We start from the raw sequence: 8,197 nt of genomic DNA on the forward strand, positions 1-8,197 counted from the left end.
GGGGGCGGAGGGGATGCGAAGTGACTGCTAACCGGGTGTGGGATTCTTTTTTGGGGTGATGAACTATTGTATAATTAGATAGTGGTAACAGTTGCACGGAAAACCAATAAAGACGCTTTTTTTAAAAAAAAAATATTTATTTATTTTTGGCTGCGTTGGGTCTTCGTTGCTGCGCGCAGGCTTTCTCTAGTTGTGGCGAGCGGGGGCTACTCTTCGTTGTGGTGCGCGGGCCTCTCCTTGCAGTGGCTTCTCTTATTGGGGAGCACCGGCTCTAGGCGCACGGGCTTCAGTAGTTGTGGCGCGTGGGCTTAGTAGTTGTGGCCCACGGGCTTAGTTGCTCTGCGGACCAGAGCTGGAACCCGTGTCCCCTGCACTGGCAGGCGGATTCTTAACCACTGCGCCACCAGGGAAGTCCCTAATTACACTTTAAAATGGTGAATTGTATGGTATGTGAATTATATCTCAAAACGAACCAAAAAAGGTTAAAAAAGAAGGGGAAAATTGGGGGAAAAACGTGGTGTGGGTGGAATACCAAAACTCAGTTACCAAGATGGCAGTGTATTTTAAATGTCTTAACATACAAGAAATTCACACTTTCGACACACACACGGACTATGTAACAGTCTTTAGAAACAATGGCAGAAGTTAAACTTTGAGGCCTTTCATGAATGTGAGGTGGGATTCAATGGGGCTACTGCCTTCTCTTCAGAGTCGGTGCCTCAATGAATATTACCTCCCAAATCATACACTGAGCTCCCAGAAGCAGGGGGTCATTGGAAACCCAAACAGCAGATGTAACCTCTGACCTCATGGAAATCAGTTCCTCTTTGCTTCTTTTCCTCTATTTTTCCTTCCTTCATTGTCACACCAAATTCCATTCTTTTTCTCCCTCTCTCTTCTATTTGTTTACCCTATTTTAATTATTAATTTTTTGGTTTTTAACTTTTCATTTTGAAATAATTCCAGACTTTCTGAAAACTTGCAAAAATAGTACAGAGTTCCCAAATATTCTTCAACCAAGCTTCCCCAAATATTGACATCTTACATCACCATAGTACAATTTTCAGAATGACTGATGTAATACTGTTACCCAGTCTACAGACCTTATTCAAACTATTGCCAATTGTCCCACTAAAGTCTTTTGTCAAGGACTGGCTTTCAATTCTGGATCACTTTGCCTTGTATTGAATTGTCATAGATCACTTTAGTCTCCAATCTGGGGCACTAATCAGTTATATCGTAGATTGTTCCTCAGTTTGTCGACCCTACTGTTATGGGCTGCATTGTGTCCCCCCAAAATTCATATGTTGAAGCCCTAACACCCGGTACCTCAGAATATGACTGTATTTGGAGATAAGACCTTTAAAGAGGTGATTAAGTTTAAAATGAGGCCCTGGGACTTCCCTGGTAGTGCAGTGGTTAAGAATCCACCTGCCAATGCAGGGGACACGGGTTCAAGTCCTGGTCCGGGAAGAACCCACATGCCGTGGAGCAACTAATCCCCTGCACCACAACTACTGAGCCTGTGCTCTAGAGCCCGCAAGCCACAACTACTGAGCCCGCGTGCCACAACTACTGAAGCCCACGCGCCTAGAGCCCATGTTCTACGACAAGAGAAGCCACTGCAATGAGAAGCCTGCGCACTGCAAAGAGTAGCCCCCGCTCGCCGCAACTAGAGAAAGCCTGCGCACAGCAACGAAGACCCAACGCAACCAAAACCTAATTAATTAATTAATTAAAAAAAATTTTTTAAATGAGGCCCTTAGGATGGGCCCTAATCCAATCTGACTGGCGTCCTAATAGGGAGGAAATTTTGACACACAAAGAGACACGAGGGCAGTGCATGCACAGAAGAAAGATCATGTGAGGACATGGTGAGAGGGAGGCCACCTGCAAGCCAAGGGGAGAGGCCTCAGAAGAAACCAAACCAGCTGACACCTTGACCTTGGACTTCTAGCCGGGAGAACTGGAGAAAATATATTTTTTAACGCACTTTGTGGTATTTTGTTCTGACAGCCCTAGGGCAGATTAATACACCCATTCTCTTCAGTTCTTGGGAATCTGCCAATTTCTGTGTTCTTTGACCCTTTCTATCCACCCATATGCTGATTCTCATCCCTCCCCTCTTCTTGTGCTTGTTACTGGTCCCAAGCAAATCTTTCTGTCAGACTTGTCCCAGCTAAGCAGGCTCCTAGCGTGCACCTTTCTTTGTTTATTACTTACATACCCCTTGTATTATTTTCCCATTGTTGCTGTAACAAGTTGCCACAAATTTGTTGTCCTCAGAGGTTTGGAGGTCAGAAGTCTAAAATGGGTCCATGTGGACTTCCCTGGCAGTCCAGTGGTTAAGACTCCATGCTTCCACTGCAGGGATCCCTGGTTGGGGAACTAAGATCCTACATGCCACGCAGCGCAGCCAAAGAATAAAAAAACGGGTCCATGGGCTGCATTCCCTCCAGAGGCCCTAGAAGAGAATCCATGTCCTTGCCTTTTCCAGCTTCTAGAGGACTCCTTTCATTCCTGGATGGCCCCTTCCTTCAAAGTCAGCAGCATAGCATCTTCCAATCTCTCTCTCTGTCATTCCATTGTCACATAGTCTTTTCTGTCTTTGACCCACCTGCCCTCTCTCTTAGAAGGACCCTTATGATTACATTCAGCCTACCTGGATAATGCAGGGTGATCTCCACATCTCAAGATCCTTATCTTAAGAGTCATCTATAAAGTTCCTTTTGCCGTGTAAAATAGCATATTCACAGGTTTTGTGGATTAAGACATGGACATCTTTGGAGGGCCATTATTCGTGCCTTTCTTCTCTGTAATCCTTTTGATCTCCTCTAACAGCAATTGATCACATTAGCTGAAATCAAACTACCCATTTCTCAGCACACTGAGATCAGGACCATCGGTTTTTCCAGGCAATCTTTCATTCATTCATTCAGTTGATCAATATTCATTGAGCACAATTATGTGTCAGGCACTAAACTATGGGCTTGTAGGAAGGATTTGTATTTGCAGTGCTTAAAAAGAACCCCAAAAAACAAATTCCTGCCTAAATTAGAGAAAATTGTGGTCTTCATTATGAAAAAAAGATCTCCCTAATGATTCCTACACAATTCCCTTAACCAAAGTTTTTAGAGAGAAAAATAGAGCAAAATTGGAGAAAATTGCAGGAAAGTAGGGTGGGGGGAGGGATTAGGATTTCCAGGTAAAATATAGGGTGCCAGTTAACTTTGAATTTCCTATGAACAAAGAATAACTTCTTGGTGTAAGTATGTCCCAGGGCAATATTTGGGGCACACTAAAAAATTTTCACTGTTCATCTGAAATTCGAAGTGAAATGGGCATCCTATATTTTTCTTTTTTTGGCCTCACAGCATGCAGGATCTTAGTTCCCTGACCAGGGAGAAAACCTGTGTCCCCTGCAGTGAAAGGTTCGAATCCTAACCACTGGACTGCCAGGGGAGTCCCAAGGGCATCCTGTATTTTTAAAATTTATTTTGCTAAATTTGGCAACCCCAAAGGGATGGGACTGACATTTATGGAGAGCCCAATGCAGGTGTCGATTTTCTACTAAGCACTTTACTACCTGAATTAAATTTCTCTACACAGAAAGCCAGTGAGGCTGGGGACTGGTAACAATCTGTAGAGGCAAATGTCCTCAAAAATCTATGGTGATATTTATCAAGCAGCTCAATGTATTTACTTAATGGGAATTGAAAGAAAGAGGAATGAATACTTCGAAGGCTGAGATGGTTTTACGACTATTGCTGTATATTTGTCTCTTCTTAAAAGCAGCAAAAAATGCAGTAGTTAAAGACAATCTCATTCAGTAAAGATGCTAAAGAACCTGCTTGGCCTTCAAAGGGAAGAGATGCTTTAAGATTAATTCATTACATTAATGCTTCATCATCTGTGCAAGTTGTGATTCAGAGCCCTCTGGCAATAATGAGACAACACATTTATGTGACATAAATATCTCTGAACACTGGGGGATAACCAGAGAAGATAGTGCTGTGTTAAAATGGAAAAGAGGTGTTTTGTTAAGAGCTTTTTCAGCAGGGAATAAAGTACTGATGTGGGAACTGAACTTCAATTTACAACTAAGGATCACATTAAACATACATTAAGATGATTACAATGAAGCTTATTTGTAACCATTATTATTTCATTTTATTTAAGTGAATGGGGGCTTAATAAGAACCACCAAGTGGGCTGCAGTGTCTAAAATCTTCTACCTTCTCTTGCTAATCTGGAAATTTCTACTGACAAACAAAAGGCTACTACTCTTAACAGGCTCCAAGACCAACAGGTCTGTTTTCCAATGAACAGAGGAAGCAATCAGCTTCAAAAACAGTCATGACCTTCAAAAAAGGTCGTGGAAGTTCCTGCAGCCCCTTCAATATCACCTCTGAGATAACAATTGTCTCTGAGGATGTGAGTACAGAGCCAGAAACTGAAGCAACTGTCTTCCTCCTTGTCACCTGAAGTGAGGTTGGCAATAAAAACCCTTATCTAATCCTCCTTTCAAGATTTTCTCACCCACCCACCCCTTCATTCCAGAACCCTTCATTCTTAATGGAATTTCTCCAGCTTTGACCTGAACGGAAGAGAGTACTTTGATTTGAAGCTGGGCGTGCCCAGTAAACACAAGGTTTTTGTTTAGTGTGGCTACAGATGAATAAAAAGAGCTATGCTTTATGCAAATGTAAATATGATTTTCTTTTTCAAAATTTATTTTTATTTGGATGAGTTCCAGTGGGTAGGATTGAAATGATGGAGGTGGGGGTAGGAGGCACCACCACTGCTGACTCCCTATATGAATGTTCACGGGAGAGAAAGAAAGGGTACTCAGCTGGAAAAGGTCAGGAGGGGAGGTTATTAGAAAGAAGATACAAGCCTGGTTCCCACCAGAGCCTTAATTTTTCCTGTTAACAGAAATGATATTAAACAATTCCTTCATGATATCATTGCATTTCAGCTCTGCTGTGGAAAAACCGTTCCTAAGAATTCTGTCTCTATGACCTAGGCAACTCTTATGCCCTTGACGTTGGCACCAATTATGTGAAAGGCGCTTACTTCCATATGGTCATTTTCAGACCATCTTAATATTGGAACTAAAACAAAGTACCAAGGTGAGAATTGTACCCGTCCTTTGCTCTTGTTTAGAAGTTTGGAACACTTCCCCATCCTTCTATCCTGCCCCCAATAGAGTATGAAAATGTGATAACAGATTTCTTAAGAGGGATGGCGGCCATCAGAGATTCCACCTTTGAGTTGGTGCTTTGAAAATGTGCCATTTGGAAGAAATATTCAAAGTAGAGTGTTCAGGAACTCTGTTTTCACCAGCTTTATTTTAAGAAACTATTCTGCCTACATTGGTGTGGGATAATAGAGCAGCCAATTAAATTTATTTCATTAATTTTTTCATTGTTAAGTTTTGGGAAAAGAAATACCTTTTTAAGTTCTAAAATACATAAAGAAGAGATAAAATAGAAAATCTGAAATTATGAAAAACCCAACATTAGAGGTAGCTTTAAAGATCTTGCATATTCAAATATGCAAATGATTAAGAATTCCCACATAAAAGGTAGAATTAATTTCAGAGAGTTTTCTTCTCCAGTTATGCTTTTTTGAACCTCTGAAACTTCAATTACTATAGAAAATGTGACTCTACTAACATGTGGAAGAAATAACTAATTAGTGGAATAATGGTTTAGAGATGATTTTAGTACTCTGTATGATCCAATCAGGAGGGAGAAATCACATTGTAATTAGAACAGGGAAAGTTTAATACAGTCGATTCTTATTACTTGAAGTAGGTACATTCTATAAAGTTACTATGAGCCCTGCAGAACTAAACTCGAGGGCCATTTAAAACAGTGAAAGTCCTGACAGAAAGCTCAAAAAATGTGGGAATAGACTGTGAAAAGGACACTTGCTTGCAGTATGAGAGACACAACAAAAAGGCCAAGCATCACCTTGTTTGACTGTAGCTGGGAAAGTGCAAGCTGGGTGATTCAAATTTTTTGCTGCTCTGAGTGTGTGAATGTCTTCAAATGACAGCAAAAGCATCAAGAGTATTGACTTCGGGGTTCCAAAAATAATTTAGCAAGTAGGGGAATTTGCAAATATGGAATCACCAAATAATGATTATCGACTGTATAAAGAATTATTAACAGGGAATTGGAATGATGAGGGATTGAATAATAAGAGAACCCTAAAGAGTATAGAAATAGCAAACGTAAGGACCAGCCACTACCACTAGGACTGAGATAAAACGCCCAAGAAGAACCCTCCCTACCCTCTAGGGCTGAAATCCTGATCTTATTGGGAGGGTACAGCCCTGTCTCACCGAATGACAAAGAAGTCAGTTGCTCTAATGCCCTGACGGCCGGTGGAATTTGCTGGAGATCTGCTCTCTAGGGTAAACTGCTGTGGGAACTCATTGGAGGTACTCGGCTACAAAACCACCAGAGTGGGCACCAGGGTTTGATACAGTGATTTATAATAAGAAATATTTATTTGGTCTGTGTCCTGTTTCTGATACAGAGTTCCTAAAATGCTTGGAATTTCCTGAGTAATAAGAGCAATGGGAGCATCATTTTGTTGTAGTATTTGGTCTACAGTTTTGTACTCTGCCTGAAATAACTTCTGAGTCCTCGATATAAAAGGAGTGTCTTGTTGTTCATAACAAGCCCCTTTCAACCACACCTGAGCTTATGTTATTGCGGTGACTTTTGGAAAGCTTCTAAGGGTGGGCTTGTTGCCAGGGGAAACCGATCTCATCATTAGAGGGTTGGAACTTTTCGTCCCACACCCACATCTGGGGATGCAGGCTGGGGACTGGAGAATGAAGCAATCACCAGTGGACAAGGATTTAATCAGCTGCGCCTTTGTAAAGAAGCTTCCATAAAACCCCAAGATGATGGGGTTCAGAGAGCTTCCAGGTTGGTGAACGTGTGGAGATTTGGGGAAGAGTGGCCCCCAGAGAGGACATGGAAGCTCCGAACCCCTGCCCACATACCCTGCCCTGTGCATCTCTTCCATCTGGTTGTTCCTGAGTTATATCCTTTTATGATAAACTGGTGATCTAGCGAGAAAACTGTTTCTCTGAGTTCTGTAAACCACTCTAGCAAATTAATCGAACCCAGTGAGGAGGCTGTGGGAACCTCTGATTTATATCCAGTTGGTCAGAAACACAGGTAACAACCTGGACTTGTGATTGGCGTGTGAAGTGGGAGGAAGTCTTGTGGGAGTGAGACCCTAACCTATGAGATCAGACTCTCCTCAGGTAGATAGTGTCAGAATTGGGTTAAACTTAGGACACCCAGCTGATGTTACAGAACTGCTTGATGAGTGGAAAACCCGCACATCTGGTAGGAGTGAAGTAGGATTGTAGTAGAGTGTCGAGAGTAGAGGAGACACAGGAGTAAGTTTTTCCTTGCATCGGGGGAAGCTTCGCAGGGCAAGGGAGAAGCCCACTAGCAAGAACCTGGAAGCAAACCCCTGCAATGTCTCTTCCGCGCCCTCTACTGGTAAAACTTAACATTGTGTCAGCTGGCAAAGGAGAAACATTTAAAGGGCCCAGATCCATTTTTACAGAGCAGGCAAAAATAATGGATTTGGAGCCAGGAGATTACAAATTAATAACTAGCACAAGTACTATTTGATGTTATACATGCTGTTTTCTTAGATATCTTTTTGAGTTAACTATATATCATCTTTCCATGTCAATAAGTAGGTTATCTACATCATTGTTTGTGAAGGTGTGTTTTGACCAAGTTTACCATAACTTAACCAATTTTTTATTATATTATTGAATATACAGATTGTTTAAAATGTTTCCCAATATAAGCAATCTGATATGACATTCTTATAGTAAAGTCTTTAACTTGATGTCTTTAGTTTAAATTTCTGGGAGCAGAATTTTGCGGACAAAAGATATGTATATTTTAGGGTTTTCTTGGTCGTTATTACTGAAGGCCAAATTGCATTCAGTTGAATATAATTGAAACCTATAAAAGGTTTATAACAATTTGAAATTCAACCAGTAATGCATGAGAGTATTTCTTCTCTCCTACTCTAATAAACCGTAGATGTTATTATTAAAAGCAAAAAAAAAATTGTTAATTTAATAGGCAAAAAACTCACTCGAATTTTGCATTTTTTTTTTTTTTTTTTTTTTTTTTTTTTTTTT

This window comes from Lipotes vexillifer, unplaced genomic scaffold, assembly GCF_000442215.2.
Source record: "Lipotes vexillifer unplaced genomic scaffold, Lipotes_vexillifer_v1.1 scaffold232, whole genome shotgun sequence".
NCBI lineage: Eukaryota > Metazoa > Chordata > Mammalia > Artiodactyla > Lipotidae > Lipotes > Lipotes vexillifer.